At 44.2% G+C, this 17,655-nt stretch overlaps 1 protein-coding gene across 1 annotated transcript in view; it reads right to left on the reverse strand.

Annotated features, from left to right (window-relative positions):
* Positions 1-17,655, reverse strand: part of LOC122806963 (D-beta-hydroxybutyrate dehydrogenase, mitochondrial-like) — a 411,496-nt gene that overhangs the window by 86,117 nt on the left and 307,724 nt on the right. The gene's annotated exons all lie outside the window — the stretch shown is intronic.

A 17,655-nucleotide genomic window follows, 5' to 3' on the forward strand; every position in this document is an offset into this window, starting at 1 on the left:
TTGCATGTTTTATTTTGTGATATTTGATTCAAAGTTAGTAAGGCTGAAATAGAATACAGTGCACTCAGTACTCTCAGAGCTACAGATGATACTAACTATGCATTCAGAGTTACATTTTTTAGATTACACTGTAAGCGCTTGAGCAAATCAAGCGGAACAACAAGGAAATTAAACAAAAGATAACTGTTTGTCTTGACAATCCAGCTGGTCTTTACTGGAGAATATCTACAACACATTATTAAAACTCTGTGTTTACAAAATATTACTGTGCAAATAGTTCAAATAATAGCCCATTATCCCAAAGTGGTTGAAATGAACTAGTCTCTGCATGTCTTTCTGGTGCAGATCACACTACAAAACACATCTGTATCAAAACATTACAAACAGTGAAGATGCAAAGCAGTGGAATATTTATTACACATGTTTTTACTTTATCAGTTGATCTGTAAAGGAAACTTTGCTTAGCGGCTTTGTAATTTCCTCATTGTCTCTTGCACTCCTATCTAGCTTCTTTCTTTTTGGTCACTTTGATGCTTGGAGATGCATGCATCTGTCATTGGCATGTACAAGGACTTCATGCTCCTCTCCAAGGATAGACCCATTGACAGCCCACAACTTCATCCCAGCCAGTGAACACACGCACTTTTTGAAAATCAGGAAAAATCAAAGATATGACATCCAGCTTGCTTAAACAATATGCAAATATATACTTACCAGACTTTCAGGGAACTCCAAATGCAGTCAGTGGACGGATGGCCAGCAAGCATAAGGGGACAGTGGGAAGTTACCTGTGTTACTCCAAGAAGGTTATCCTCATAGATCAGCTAACACAGTAGGAATACATCTGTCAGAGTGTAAATAAAAAACTGCACTCCCTGGAAGCACTCCTCACCCTGAAGAATGCAGACATATGTGCAGTCATGGAAACATGGTTCAGAACCATGGTAGCACCCAATCTATCAAAGGCTGCAATGACTTTCATATATTTTGATCCCCTACAGCTCAGGATAAAACAAAGGAAGGTGTCACAGCGTTCACTACGGACAAGCACACTGCTAGACAGGACATGACTCACTTGAGCTGCTCCATGCCCAACAAACCATAAGTGCGATACCATATCATATCCATGTTAGCTACACATCCACTAACACAAGTCAGGAAAATCACACCTTGAGCTGCTCCATGCCCAACAAACCATAAGTGCGATACCATATCATATCCATGTTAGCTACACATCCACTAACACAAGTCAGGAAAATCACACCTTCTACTTAAACCTACTGGAATCTCTTAACACCATACTTATGGGTGACTTCAACTATGCTTCTATAAACTAGGAGACTTATGTGACCCATAATTCACTTGCTCAGACGTTTTTAGACTTTGTCAAAGCAAACACCCTGGAGCAGCTATGTTAGCTCCCCAACTAGAGGAGCAAACATCCTAGACCTAGTACTCATGAACATGGTGGGATGCTACTCCCTCCCATGCATCAACTCCTCCCTGGTAAGATCTGACCACAAAATGAGCTCCTTTAGCATTAAAACTAACCTAGAACTCCCATCAAACAGTGCAAAGAGACATTCATCAGTCTAAACAAAGTAGAGAGCTGGTGAAATCTGCAAAAGCAAACTATGAGGCAAAGATAACTTCCCAGGTGAAAGATAACCATAAGGCTTTTTTTATTTATGTTCATAACCTCACAGAAAATGCTCAGCAAAGTGCCATGTTAATCATGAACTTCAACTTACACCCAGCCTGAAACTATAGCAAACCTGCTAGCCAGTAAGTTCAGTTCAAACTTCTTCTCCCAGTCACCTCCTACCACACCAAAGAAATACCCACAGCCACCCCCTACTGATAATTACGAGGGAACAGGTCCTTACTGCACTTGCTAAAGCCAAAAACATGGCCTCCATGGGTCCTGTCAACAATCTCAGATGTTTACTAAATAGCTTAAAACAGAATCTATCATGGGCACCAAAACCCCTCTAACCACAGCCACACTGGATAGGCTTTGTCCCAGAGGAATGGAGGACTGCAACAGTCATTCCTATGCACAAGGGGGACTCGTCAACTAACTCAGGGAACTACAGACCCATAAGCTTGACCAGTCTTATCTGCAAGGCCACTGAGAGAATCATCACAGACTAGACCAAATTTGAGCAGGCAAGGGAGGTCTTGCCTGCTCAATCTGGTGGATGTTGAGAAAGTCACCAGGGCCATGGATGAGGGTAAAACGGTACACACCGCTTACCCAGATCTGGCCAAAGCTTTCAATATAATCCCTCACTCAGGGATCATAGGCAAACCCCTACATCATCAAATGGATAGCCAACTGTCTCACTGACAAGACACATGTTGTTCAGTTAGGTGAATCCACTTCCTGTTACTAATGGTGCTCAGTGTTGGGACCCTCGTGTTGGGTATATACATCTCTGAAGTGAAGGCCAATGTTAAAGACCTCTGGCTCATCAGGTTCTCTGATGACTGTATGCTGGGAGCAATCACTGAATCCCCAAATGATTCTGACATCCTACAAACAACTGGTGCCAAAATTATGGTCTGAGACTAAATGTTAAGAAATGTGTAATCTTGCTCTTAGATAGATCAGATATCCCTGCAAATTATAATATTGAAAGCACACCCCTAAAAGTAGACCCAGCGGTGAGGGACTTAGGAACAAAGACAGACAGAGCAACCTAAACTTTGACAACCAGGTAGCTACAGTAGTGAGAAAAATACTTGTGTGTGGCACAACTTACAAGTAAAGGCATGACATCAAAATTAAAGGAAGTCAGTGCCAATGTACTCAGCCCTCATGAGGCCCATAATAGAGTAAATTACACCCTTCTGTAATGGAAATATTTTTGAAGCAAGCCCATAAAGCAACCGCAGCTATGTTGGAGTGGCCTTTGACAATAATGGGTAGTGCAACACATGACAAGGTAATATAGTTTGTAATACACTTGGAAAGGGTTTGCTTGGCAACTATCACCATTTCCCTCCCACAGCAAAGGAGACAGCTATTCTGTCTTCCTAAATACACACACTCCTAAATGCACATACTCACTTTAGGTGAAGGGCTTATTCTCCTCTGGTTTCTGTCTCTAAAAAGAAACCAAAGAGGGGAGTGGGCTCATTTAAATACACTTCTGACATCTGACTCTACTTTTGGGCTGAAATGTGAACTGATGCTAACAGACCTGATTTTACTTTGTCTTTTCCCCCCACCCTCGCCTGATGGCTCCTCTGCCTTCATTCATCCCATCCCATTTGTTCCAGTGGAATGGGAGTGGGGTATTCCGGAGTGGTTCAACAGCAAGAGCTCAAGTCTCAATTGCTTGAGAACTGCTATGTCTTGAAGCCAGGGACTCGAGCATCTTGTAAGTTCATACAGGCTGCTGCACATGCTCAAACATGAGTTCTGTTAAGCAACTGCCACACTACCAGGACACATTAATGGAGTTTGTGTGTGGTACACATTTGGTAGCCGCAGGGAGGGAGTGGGAAGGGGGCAGGAATTTCGATTCGTCAAAGTGAGTGGGAAAAGGATTTAGCATTAGGGCAAGGGATGGATATTTTTGGGTTAGGGAGCAGCAGGGGAATTATAGGGTCAGGGGACTTTAGGTTTAGGGAAGGGTGAGTAGAGTATTAGAGTTAGGGACTAAGGACTTGGGTTAGTATATGGGTCAGAGCTTTAGGGTTAGAGTTAGGGCTGTAGTAGACCTAATCTGTTTAATGGGGTCAGGTGTTGGGTTAGCTAATTAGTTAAATAATGTCAGGCTAGTGGGTGTTATTCGAGTACTTGCCTTTTCCAGCAAGTGTGTTATGAGCTACTAACAAGTGAACACTTGTAGTAGATCTTTCCTGGGCTAGAACAGGAGTCCTATAGCCCATTCATTTCTGTCTGTGAACCCCAATCATTCCTCCATTCCCTAGCAAGAGATGGATGGTCAAGATTAAGTCCCATTTGGTATGTACCTCACAAGACATCTGCAACAGCTGGAAAGGCCGCAGAAATACCTCACTAAAAGAATCACAGACCTAAAGCAGATGCCCTATGCTGACCGTCTAAAAAAACTCCAGCTATACCCTGTGGCATATCGTCTACTCAGAGGCGATCTCTGCTTAACATACAGGGCCATATCAAATCTTGAGCTGTTGGACATGCTCCACTTAAAGAAATCCCAATCCCTCAGAGCCACATGCTCCAGGGATCTAAACCTTGTCATCACAATGAACAAAACATGCTGGAGGGATAGGTTCCTGACCCAGAGACTCCCCATACTCTGGAATAAACTGCCCATACATGTTAAGCAGAGAGCCTTCTTGGCTCTCTTCAAAAGGAACCTTGACGATTGGATGGGAGATAGGAAATTCACCCTGGGGATCACGTCAGTCACCCTGCTAGACAGGGGTCCCAGGAAGTAAATATTGTGGGAGGAAATATCCAGGGAATTGTTAAGGCTAGGCCTGTATAGGTCCTAGGGCCAATAGCCTAGTACCAACCTATGAACTTCTTGCTCCTGCGTGCTGGTCTACTATCTCTGTTGGAAGCATATCCATAGGTGGATTCTCCAAGTAGGTGGATTCTCCAAGCCTGCTATCACTTCTCCCATTAAGCTCGCCTTCCCTCACCAGTTCCCCCTACTGCATACTGCAAATGCATTTATGGCAGTGCGTGTTTTACCAGCTCATAGCTCCACTAGACAAACTCTTCGTGCTTCTGCTAGATGTCACCTGTGTGGCAAGCCAGAGTTGCGTAAAGACCATACAGACAAGAATCTGAAGCACAGAGATCTTGTGGACACAGATGATGGCCACAGGAAAAGTACGGTCTAAGAAATGAACTTCATGGCTGCTCATCCAGTAGGTTTCATTGGGGAAGGACAAGCCCACCAATCGTGAAGCTCAAGTTTCAATGAAGACTGGGGTTCTTCAAAAGACAGTGGAGTTGCTGAACTCCTTTATGGGAGCTAACGCTGGGCCTAAGTCCTGCATTATGAAATGTCATGATGGGCAGAAACAGATGACACGAGCATCATAACTACTGAGCACTTCAGATGTACATCATACAGTTGCGCAAGCTAAGTCAGGAGCACCTGAATATTAATAGACAGAGAAAGCAGACACACCTCATCACCCAGATAAAGAATCTCTCCCCATCAGCAGGCTACATCAACTGGATGGAAGAATTCATGATAGCTTTTATCACCTCTAATTCCCCATAATGAAGATCTGGTCAGATCTGAAAGAGGGCTTCTTATAAGTTCAGAGGCTCTTAATTAGCAAGCAGCCCAAGTAACCATATACAGCTTAGCCATGCAACATAGAGAGTTTATTGGGATTTGCCACCACAATTGGTGAGGGCCATACTGCTTATCACAGGAGTACACTTGTGGGTACCCATCCAATCATCAAGTCAGAACATGACGTAGGCCAATGTGCCACATCATTTATATACAAAGGGGAACTTACTGATATGGGATTTCTTAGGTGAGAACATTTTTGTTTAAGTTGTGATGAAGATGGAGGTCTTTGGAGGTACTGTTTTCAGTGTAACTAGCATTTGTGAGGTAGAAGTCATCCACATATGACAGGATCATTCATAGTTTGAAAGGTAAAGCAGAGATCACCATGTAGGAGTCAGTAGAAGACAGAGAAAAGCAAGACAGTGTTTTTAGTCTTTAGTTAGAAAATGTGACTTTCTGCCTGGGCAAGATGTTTGGAGAGGTACATTGCAAATGGTGTGCTGTATTCTAGGACTGGCCTGATGAAAGAAGACTACAGAGGGATTACAACATCCATGTTAACTAGACTATGCTACCTGCAACTATAACTGGGAAAGGTAGAAGAATTTCATACCTATAACTGATACATGATGATTGAAGGACAATTTGTTATCCCAAAGGTACCCGTCTCTCTAGTGATGGTGCTGATTACACATGGAGTTCCATTTATGTTACCAGCAGGATATACTTGTTTCCTAAAGGCAACTACTCAACATTGGTTTGCATTAAAGTAAAGGTCATTGGCGGTATGCCAAATGTTGGTTCCATGGTTCCACCAAGGCCCATGTAGGACATGACTGCCCATGGGAAAGTCAATAAGACCAACCAGTCTACATTTGTCAAGAAACCTAGTTAGCCATATCCCTCAGCTGCCTGCTTTCACAACTAGAGAACTAGATGCTGAAGGGGAGGGGACTCAGGAGAGTATCCTGAGGGATACCATTAACTATTTATATAAGAAGGTCCCCACATTTTACTGGGTGCATTCAGTTCAAGAGCAGAATTACAATTAAAATGGTACTGATTTTGAGGGGGAGCATGACAGTAGGGTGGCCATATCTGATCAAGGAATGAATGATATTATTAGGGACATAGGCAGAGATGACATTTATAGGGACTTGTTATCTCTGATAGAACAAGGATTGCTTGATCGAGGGACCAGATATTGATAAATAACCCCAATAATTCTTTAATTTTATTTTTGTACAACATATCCAGTTAATGGATGGGGTGTTAAACCCACCACGCATTAAACATACCAGGATAAACAGATACAGAATTCAGCCTACAGAGGTAGTTATCAGGACCATCAGGAGACAATGAGGGGAATCTCAAGCCAATTGCCATATTGTGACCAGCTGGGTCTACCTTGAAACGCCGAAATCGCAGAACGCCGAAAACGAGAACACCGACTCCGAAAGATCGACAATGGAGAAGACAGACAGTTGAGAATCTCGACACTGAGAGCATTGACATGTTAAGGTAAGTGTGTGATAGTGACGGACGTTAGGGTAGGGTGCAGGTCAGGTAAGTGTGTGATAGTGACGGAGTTTAGGTTTAGGGGCGGGTTAAGCAAGTTAGGGTTAGGGTGCAGGTAAGGTAAGTGTGCAATAGTGACGGACCTTAGGGTTAGGGTTTGGGTTAAGGTTAGTGCATAGATAGTTGTGTATGTAAGGTTTACTGTAGGTTTGTAAGGTTTTTGGTGTGCATGTGTTGTGTGTGTGTTTTTCGGGAAAGGTATTTGTTTTGTTGAATGTCGGGATTTTGGTTTGTTGGGCATGTGAAGTTTCATGCTTTTGAACTTTTTTCTTTCATTTTTTCATGTCGGTTATTTCGTTGTCTGTGTTTTGGTGTGTCGGTGTTATCAGGTAGACCCGACCAACTATATTTAGTGTGAATAAGATGTAGAGGAATTCCAAATCAGTGTCATAAGAAAGGGACATGACATAACATAATGGAGAAGCAAATAAATACATATCCCCTGTTGGTTTCAGTTGGTCTAAATTAGTGAGAAGGGCAGGTAGCCTGGAATTAACACAATAAAACCAGGTTTCAGTGGTACACATACATGTATGTGTTCAAGTGCCAAAAAGGCCTCAAGATCATACAGTTTTAATTCATACTCTAGCATTAAACAGTGTTTCTGTAATACAAGTCAGACTGAATTTTTTTAGGTTTGAATGACTAAAAGATGGACTTTACCTACAAAAAAAGCACTATGGAGTTAAAAAAAAAAAAAAAAAAAAAAAAAAAAAAAAGTATTGGCCAATAAGTGGAAGCTCTGAACAGAGAGGTGCAGGCCATAACGGATAAAGCATACTAGCCAGTTGTTCACCTGTCATGCTGACACACTCTAGATCAATAGTCTCTAGAAATGTTAGAAATCAGTGACCTTCTGTTCAAGCTCTCACCAGGAGAGAAACAGCAACACCACTCTGAAGCTGCTTCCTCCAAAGTCATTTGTAGGCTCACCAATGATCTGTAGCCTCCTCTCAGATGTTGCAAATTTAAAAGAAAAAAAAAACTGGAAAAGGGGGTTAATGCTGTAGCACTGCAGTGTACACCTAGTGGGTGGGAAAATATGAAAGGGACGGTAACTGAAGTTTTATCAGAAAATTATGAGAGTCTTCCCAATATGGTATCGTAGTGTTCACAAGCAGATGACAAAAAAATGAAAGGAGCTTGGGTCTTCCAAGAGGGCTGCACATTAAAACAGTTTAATTTCATCTCTCCCAGTGTGAAAAAACTGAGAAATAACAGCCAGTGACATTGTCAGCTTGAACAAAATTCAGTTACGGGCTAGCAAATAAACTGCCTAGATGCTGGCAGAGAAGAAATTTAGAGAACCTGAACGAAAATCAACCAGAAGAGATGGCGAAAAAATACCGGCTGGGAAGAATCCTGCAGGTGTTCAGCAAAAATCAATTCAAGCTTCAGCTTTGGTGCAACAGATGGCTTCCTGTAATCTGCAGGAAAAATAAGTCAAGTGTACTCAGAGGTGATTAAAATACAGGAAACATTGAAAAAGTATATCAACTAAAACAACAAAAGGCTGGAAAAAAAGAAGCTTTAACTAACTATTCAGATGAACTGATAAAAATGTAAAAATCAGAGGATGAAATAAAGAAAAGGCTGGCTAAGTATGTGACTTTTCAAGAAGAGCTGTTTCAGAAAAATGATAGAGTTAAAAGTTAAAAGACAGAGTGTGCAGAGAAAATCTGAAAAGAAACAAGTGTATAAAAGATCAGCATGCCAAACAGAGTGTTCATGTGACATTGCAGCTAGAAATGCACACTGAAAAAACAGACAAGTGTAATAGGTGGGAGCAACAGCTATTTATCATAATGGCTATGTTATCCATATTGTCTTGGAACATAAATAGCCTTACAGGCATAGGCAAAAAGGAGAGAGTACTGAATTATATTCAGAAGTGCAGACTACAAATAGCAATACTGCAGGAGACACATTTGTAAACAAATAATTTTGTGAATTTGACAAAGAAAGAATTTCAGGTTGGATACTCAGGAGACTATCAAGGACAAAGGAAAAGGGAAGTAATTATACTAATTGCCAGAGGGGCTCCGATAGTAATAGAACAGGGAAAAAGACAATAATGGTAGTGTTGTGGTAGTAATGGCCTATTGGCAAGGAAGGAAGATTATGCTGGCATGTATTTACATTTCACCAAAAACTATTATGGAGCTTAAAAAAATGTTGGGAAAACTAATTGGCTTTCAGTAGGGGATATTACTTATAGGTGGGGACTGGAGCTTGATGTGCAATAGTTAGGATGCATCAGTAGCAACCTAGGAGGGCAAATATAATAAAAGTGGGTAGATTTCTAAAGAAATTTATGAAAATACTTTGTATGGAAGATGTGAATTCATTAGTAGGAACTTGGACTGTATTTACATTATTAAAGGTGGGATTGTCATAATGGTTAAGGTCTTCAACTCATAGACAAATAATACAGTGTTTGATTCTGACTTCAGGTTATTGGCTAGGCTTAAAATGGCTCTTTAGGGCAGTCAGCTAAATACTAAACGTGAACCTATTTCCAAGGCACAATAACTGAGTTAGACTAGATAGAAATTAAATTTCACAGGAACATGTGCATTTAATTGAAAGCTTCAACACATATACAATAACCATTTCAGATCATGCATCAATAAAAACAAGATAAAAATGATGGGTAATGAAATAAAAAGTACAGAATGGCACTTAGCCATCTTACCTGTTAGATAATAATTTAAGGAATGGATAGGGGAAATTATTTGAGAGGTATTAAGGAAGATATCAACATCTTCAGAAGTTATAGCTATTCAATAGGATAAACTGGAGTTTAGAATAGGGGAGAAATAAAGAGAAACAACTGTGGTTAAGAAGCAATAGTAATTAGAGGGGCTGACAAGGTAAAAGTATTGCAGAATAAGGGAAATGTCAAAGAGCAAGAGGAGATACAAATGCAGAGTGCTAAATAGAAAACAAAGTAGTATCTGGTTAATATGCATGATTTTACAAAGATTGTTGATACTTTTATCACAACAACTTAGGCAGGGTGGAGAATATCCAAATACTTAAAGATCAGCTATTGATGGTAGTTCTTACTGATTAAATTCTTGGACTTGTTCTGTTCATCTTAAATAGAAATGTTACTTCTCAGAATGATTCATCTATCAGTAATCTCCTGGCAGTCAAAGAATGCAACCCAAGAACTTTTAGAATTCCAAGAAAAAAAATTAAAAAGTACAAAGTAAAAAAAAAATGCAATAAAACAGCAAAAGACAAGAAACAATTTAACTATGCACATGTATGCTAAGAAATAAATAGCTTTGGCTGGCATGTAGGTTTCATAGATCAGAGAGTTTAGCTAGGTCTAGAAAAACATTACACTGAACAGCATCATAGTTATATTGCACCAGGCAGGTATGTAAAAAACATGCAAGCTATGTATTGTGTCTTCCAGACAAAAGAGATGGCGATAGCACATGACACCATCTGAGAATATTTTACAATAATGAATGAAGTGAAGCAATGCTATAGTGCCTCTCTAAGGTACTGTGAATAATAGAGTACTGCATGAGATACCAAGAGTACCCAAACAACACTGCAATTCTCAAACTACAAAGGTAGCACATGTTAAAGAAATTAGAAGTTATGTACTCACCATAACGTTCCATCTGAGTAGGTAGTTCATTTGTCAGCAACCTGTGGGTTACGGATCCGATATCAGATCCGAGCCGGCAACTTGTTTCAAGCTAATGGATCCGAGCTCCTAGCTCCTCCCTTCACCCATAATCCCCTGCTAACCCTCCATGACCTCAGATCGAGTTTGCCTCTCAATATATATCCAACAAAGGATATCTAAAAACTAATAGATCCGAAGAAGGTCGGGGGAAGGAGGGGGGGATGGTTGCAGACAAATGAACTACCTACTCAGATGGAACGTTATGGTGAGTACATAACTACTAAATCTGAAGTAGGATTGTTCATTTGTCAGCAACCTGTTGGACAGAGTCCCCAGCTACCTGCACCCTGGGTGGCCATCATGGAAGGATATTAAGAAGCACCGCAGAGCCAAAGGATGCTCTCCCTCTAGAAAGCAGGTCTAGCTTGTAGTGATTGATAAAGGTATAAGATGAAGCCCAAGTGGCTGCAGAACAAATATCATCCAAAGGAACTCTAGACTTGAAAGCCGCAGAAGTAGAAATGGAGCAAGTGGAATGAGCACGAACTCCTTCTGGTGCGGGTCTACCCGAGGCTTGATGAGCCAGTAGGATACATTGGGAAATCCAGTGAGATAAAGATACTTTAGAGATAGCTTTCCCCAAGTTAAATTTGGCAAAGGAAACGAACAGCTGGTCAGATTGTCTGTGGCCAGCCGTCCTATGAGTATAAAAACGAAGCTGCCTATGAACATCCAATGAGTGCAGCTTGTATTCACCCTTATTTTGATATTTAGGGAAGAAAACCGGTAAATTTATGGATTGGTTTATGTTGGTTTCTGATGCTACCTTGGGAAGAAAGGAGGGATTGATCCTGAGGTACACTCTATCAGGGTGAAAAATCAGGTATGGAGGCTTTACAGAAAGAGCCTGAAGTTCCGACACTCTTTTCGCTGAAGGAATGGCTACAAGGAATGCTGTTTTCCATGACAAGAATTTGAGATCCACTGAAGCAGCAGGTTCAAAGGGCGGAGCAGTTAAGGCTTGAAGAACTAAAGTAAGATCCCATGGGGGTACGGCTTCTTTTACAGGAGGTCTAAGTAAAAAGGTACCCTTGAGAAAGGTTTTACACAATTTGGCTGACATCAAGGGCCCTGTATCATGTCCCACATGATAATGAGAAATGGCTGCCAATTGCACTTTGACAGTTGAACAACTAGCGCCTTCTTGAAAGAGTTCAGTTAGGAAGTCTAAAATGGATGGAAGAGAAGCCGTAAAGGGATCTAGATCACAGCGCTCCGCCCAGATGGAAAAACGTTTCCATTTGCTGCGATACACTTTCCTGGTGGAGGACTTATGCGCTGCCACGAGGATGGCTTTGACTGGTGAAGAGGTACTGGGAGTCCTAACTAGGAGTGGAACTGGAGCAACCAAGCTGTCAGTTTCAGATTGTCCAGGTTTGGGGTTGGCAAGTCCGATGGATGGGAGATGAGATCCGGAATGGGATCTAGAATCCAAGGGTGATTCACAAGGTGAGACCACAGGTAAGGGAACCAAATTTGTCGAGGCCAGAATGGGGCAATGAGAATCATCTTGCTCCCCAACCGCGAGGCTTTCTGTAAGAGTTGTATCATCATTGGAAGAGGAGGATAGGCATAGAGTAGACCGGGTGGCCAAGCATGCACCAGAGCGTCTCTTGGAGATTCCCCTGGTGGGGGGATTAGAGCGAAGAAATTGTCGCATTTGGCGTTTGATGGAGATGCAAAAAGATCGCAGCAGGGTTACCCCATGTTGCGAATATCTGCTTCGCTACTAGAGGATTGAGAGACCACTCGTAAGGGGTAAGAAGGGTGCAGCTGAGCTTGTCCGCTAGGATGTTGGTCCTCCCCAGAATGTGCGTTGCAATCAGAAAGCGGTTGGTGGAGATCGCCCATTCCCACACTCTCATGGCTTCGTGGCAAAGAGGATAAGATCTGGTTTCCCCCCTGTTTGTTGATATACCAGACCACTGACATGTTGTCCGAGTGAATTGCAATCGTTCCTGCAGGGAGGAAGCTCTGAAGTGCTTGCAACACCAACAGCACCGCTCTCATCTCCAGAACGTTGATATGCAGGGAGGTCTCTGTATCGTTCCACGTGCCTTGGACTGTCCTGCCTGAGTAATGCCCCCCCCACCCGAGGCGGGAAGCGTCCGTGGTCACCGTGGCAATAGGGAGAGAGGTGCAGAAGGGACGGCCCGTATGGAAGTTCGATGCTTGGAGCCACCATAGTAGCGCCCTCCTGCAAGCCTTGCTGATAGCAATGGGATGGTGGAGAGGATGGGATAGGAAGGACCATTGCACTAACAGAGTCCATTGCAGGACTCGCATGTTCAGACGGGCGCATGGAAGGAGTGTAATCGCTGCCGCCATGGAGCCTAGTGCCCTCAGGATCAATTCCGCTGGTGAAGCCTCTGAATGAAAGATATCCGCACATGAAGTTGTAGATTTCTGATTCTCTTGGTAGTTAGGAAGGCTCGTAAATCTCTGGTGTCTATTCTGGCACCTATGAATTCTATGATCTGTGTTGGAGCCAGTAGAGATTTGCCGACATTGACGGTAATACCTAGTTGTGGGGCTAGATGGAGAAAGAAGTCTCTGGCCCAGCAAAGTAGATGCCTTGTTGGTGCGGTCAGGAGCCAGTTGTCCAGGTACGGGAAGACCTGAATTCCCTGGAGTCTCAGGTGGGCCGCAATCACTGCTAACACTTTGGTGAACACCCTGGGGGCTGTGGTGAGGCCAAAGGGAAGGACACTGAACTGGTAGTGACTGGCTCCCAGCCGGAAGCGAAGGAACCTCCTGGATCGTTTGTCCATTAAGATGTGGTAATACGCATCCTTGAGGTCTATAGAGCACATCCAATCGTTCTCCCTCAAAAGGGGGAGGATAGATTGAAGAGTGACCATTCGGAATTTTTCCTTGGTTACTGACAGGTTCAAGCGGGAAAGGTCTAGGATGGGTCTCAGATCCCCCGTCTTTTTTGGCACCAAAAAGAACCTGGAGTAGAACCCTAATCCGAGCTGGTCTTGGGGGATGGGCTGGATGGCTCTTTTTCTTAGCAGCTGCTGTATTTCTGTGGCTGCGGCCTCCCTGTGATCGGGTGGTACATCGGGGAGGTTCTTAGATCGGGGGACATGAAGAATTGGTATTTTGTACCCTCTGGATATGATGCAAAGCACCCAGCGGTCTGTTGTGATGGACTCCCATGCCGCTAGATGTTTCGAAAAACACCTCCCGACTGCCTCCAGAGTGGAGCAGCCAGGCAACCCCTCAGGGCTGCTGCGCGGAGCGCTCAGAGAAAGGTTCTCTGGACCCAAAATTTCTCGGAGCCCCTCTGCCCCAGGGGCGACGTCCTCCCTGTCCACCTCTGCCACGGTAGGACTGGTTGTCCGGAGCTGGTTAGGAATGTTGTGATTTCTGGAACCACATCTTCTTCTGACCCTTTTGGTTCCTTGAAAAGGACCGCTGGGGAGCAGAGAAGCGGACTCCGACGGCAGACAACGTCTTCCCGTCCTTCTCACTCTGGACAAGCGTCTCGCGAACTGTTTTGTCAAAATGGGCAGAACCATCAAAGGGGGCGTTCGCAAAGGACGCTTTAAAGGGCTCCATAAAGTCACAATGACGGAGCCAGGCCTGACATCTCATGACTAGGCCTGCTCCGCTAGCCCTAGCGGCTCCCTCTGTGGCGTGGGACAACAGCCGCATAGAGGTGTTTGAAATAGATCTCAGAGTGGCCATTCGGGTGGAGTACAATTGTTTATCCTCCTCCGACATGGACTCAGGGGGGATGCAGCGTATTCTTTGATAAGATCCCGCTGCATCCTGATGACATGTGCCATATAGTTCAGAGACCTTACTGAGAAGGTCGCTGAACTAAAGACTCACTTCCCTAAGCGATCCATCAAATGGGACTCTTTGCTCGGTGGATGGACTGAGGGACTCTCCTGAGCCAATTCCCTCTTTGTGGCTGCCGCCATCAACATGGCATCTACAGGGGGGCCCTTACTCCAATGTGACCGGTCTGAGGGGGGGGCTAAGAATCTTATCCGGTCGCTTCGGTATTGGCTCCACGGTGTCCGGATCCTTCCATGCCCTGGTGGTAATGAGGTCCACCAGGGGGTCGGCTGGAGGGGACACCCAGGAGGTAGACGGGCCTGCCTCGAATGCCTCCAGAAACACGGACTCATCAGAGGAAGACTTGGGGGCAGACCACCCACCTCTGATTCTCAGCATCTCCATGATGTCTCCAAAGGAGACATCCTCAGGGGGTGATCTTGGGGAGCCTTCCCTTCCTCCAAGTCCGTGTCCTCGGTTAAGGACTCAGGGGAGTCCACGTGCCTCCTTTTGCACTTATGCTTGCGGGGAGCTTCCTCGGGGGGACTGTCCGAGGAGGCCTCGCCAGCAACATCTTGTTCCAATGGAACTATCTGTGACAACGAAGCAGGCTGTCCCTTTGGCCGGGTGATGGAAGCCTGGCCCAGCAGAGAGGGAGTGCAGGGAGGAGTCGATGCAAGGACCGGGGGTCCGGATGCTCTCAACAGAGCCCTCTCCACAACATCGAATGCCGAGGGAGAGCCACTCTCCAATGGATCCGAAAGTCGGCTCCCACTCGGATCCGATGAAGGGATCGGAGCCGGCACCGAGAACGTTGGATCCGAGGGACCAGTGTGCTCCGACCTGGACGGAGCCGAAGGCACACAGAATCCCCCGGATCAGAAGCTCGGACCACAGCTCCGAGAGGTCGGATCCGACAAGCTTGAGGGTAGGGTCGGATCCGAAGTACCAAGTACTGTCGGCGCCGACCCACCCCCGGCTCCAAGGCTGCTCGGCTCCGAGAGCTCCAAACCCGGGTAGCGGGTCGGAGAAGGAGCAATTGGGTGGAAAAAAGGTGTCGAGCTCCCCCCCTGAGGGGGGGTAGGCAAGAGCACTCCCATCTGCAGCTGGGCCTGGATGAACCTTCGCATCATCCGGTCCAAGTCTGCATCTGATAAGCTGAAAGTGGATCTCGAAGAGGCCACCGAGGCAGGCCTGGAATGCCGCCTCGATGACCTCGACGGAGATTGAGTCTCCTCCTCCTCAGGCCCTGGGGAGAAAGAAGGGGATCGGAGCCGAGGAGGAGGAGACCTAGAAGCAGTGGAGGGAGAAGCCCGCTTAGCTGGCGGGGCCGAAACGAAGGTCTCGGCAGGCCGCTTCTGGTGCTTCTCCCTCCGTTTCTCCCTCCTGGCCTCCCTGTCTTCCGACACTTTAGCGGGAGTTTGAGTCCCAGTCGGAGGCAGGGGGGCAGGAGTGACAACCACCACAGGCTGTGATGGAGCCACGGGAGCAGCAGAGGTAGCGGAGGCCGAAGCTGAATCCGGGGGTAGAAGTCCCGCCAGGACCAGCTTCGACCTCCGTTCTTTCAGTGCCCTGGGGTTGAACACTGCACAGATAGTACAGCCCGAGGTGAGGTGTTCAACCCCAAGGCATCGAACCGGGGAGAGCTTATGGCCACACTCGGTACATTTAGAAAATATGGCTTTTGGGGCCTCAGCCATTCCTTTTAAGTTTAACTTTTTTTCCACTTATCTGTTAGATCTCAAAAAAGGATCCAGCCATCACAAGCGCGGCAAACTAGATCTGAGGTCAAGGAGGGTTAGCAGGGGATTATGGGTGAAGGGAGGAGCTAGGAGCTCGGATCCATTAGCTTGAAATAAGTTGCCGGCTCGGATCCGATATCGGATCCGTAACCCACAGGTTGCTGACAAATGAACAATCCTACTTCAGATCCTGTATTATACTGAAAGGGAGTGCAGAGATGCATTATGGGAATCATACCTCTCAATTGTACAGATCTTCACAGAATGTCCATATTTTTGCTGCATACATTTGGTCCGTTTTTCATAAATTTGAGGTTTTCTGGCAAATCATTAAAGATTAAAGTTTGAAGATAATGACAGATTTTGGTTTCAGACTTCATACCCTTCAGAAAATTCCTCAACTTTCTAACTTTGTAAGAGCAATATTTAAAAATTGTCCTATTTTTGGGCCTCTGTCCCACTTTTCTTTAAAGCTTTGCCCAGATATCTTCCTCTTAAGAGGTTGAGTGGTATAGTGGGCATGTTAATGTACTCTATCAACTAGGAAAACCTATATTTTAATGACCAAGAAGTACAAGTTACATACCAATCCTCCCAAAAATTTGATAACATTTGGAATGTGGACCAACATTAATCGAATTTTTATGCATTCATCAAATGCCTTGCACGATATTTGGAACACGTGTCTTAATAAAGATTCTGACACAAGTCAATTTACACCAAGGGAAAAAAAGCAAGAAAGAAATGTGTCTTGTGTCACAGATAACCAACAATGAATTGGTAGTTAACACAAAACTACTAACTTCATCTATACAACAGTAACACAGGGAATTATAACAAAGGAGATGTACGAATATAACAGCTTTTTTATTATGCAGTACCAATCTTATCAAAGTGGTATACTGTCAGTAAAACGTAAAAGAAAACTTAATAAATGTATGTGAAATTATGTTTTAGTTGTTTGGATGAACTGTCCTTGTGTTAATTTCATACCGTATTACAACCTGACTGAAAAATAACATTTCTAACCAGCTTGTTTTTAAATCAGACAAAATAAATGCTGGCACACACCACTTGAGAGAGAAAAGAAGTTATGTACTCACCATAACGTAAGATGTTTGTTGTCCATCTCACCCTTCATTCTTACTGGATGGGTTCTGAGCCAATCCTCAGCTCTGAATCGTTCGAATACACTAGCTCAAAGTCACTAACTTAGCTTGTGGCAGAGTCGGTATCCCATCATGCAGTGGTGCAATTCCCCAAATCTTGTTTGCTGCTAACTATAACAAAGACTAAAATAATCATATGACATCATCTCAAGGAAAAGCAAATAGAGTCAAAGGAGCTCATTTATAAGAGGAAACAACTCTCTACCAGGTCCTCTAGGATTCCTTAGATGGGGGAAGGTGGGAGGGTCGTAAGAATGAAGGGCGAGATGGACAACAAACATGGAAATTTATGGTGAGTACATAACTTCTTTTCTCTCTCAAGTGCTGTGTGCTAGCATTTATTTTGTCCGATTTAAAAACAAGCTGGTGAGTACATAACTTCTTTCTGTTATGTTGTCCTATCTGCCTTCATT

The sequence above is a fragment of the Protopterus annectens genome, chromosome 7.part0 (genome assembly GCF_019279795.1).
Source record: "Protopterus annectens isolate FY-2018-M chromosome 7.part0, PAN1.0, whole genome shotgun sequence".
Lineage (NCBI taxonomy): Eukaryota > Metazoa > Chordata > Ceratodontiformes > Protopteridae > Protopterus > Protopterus annectens.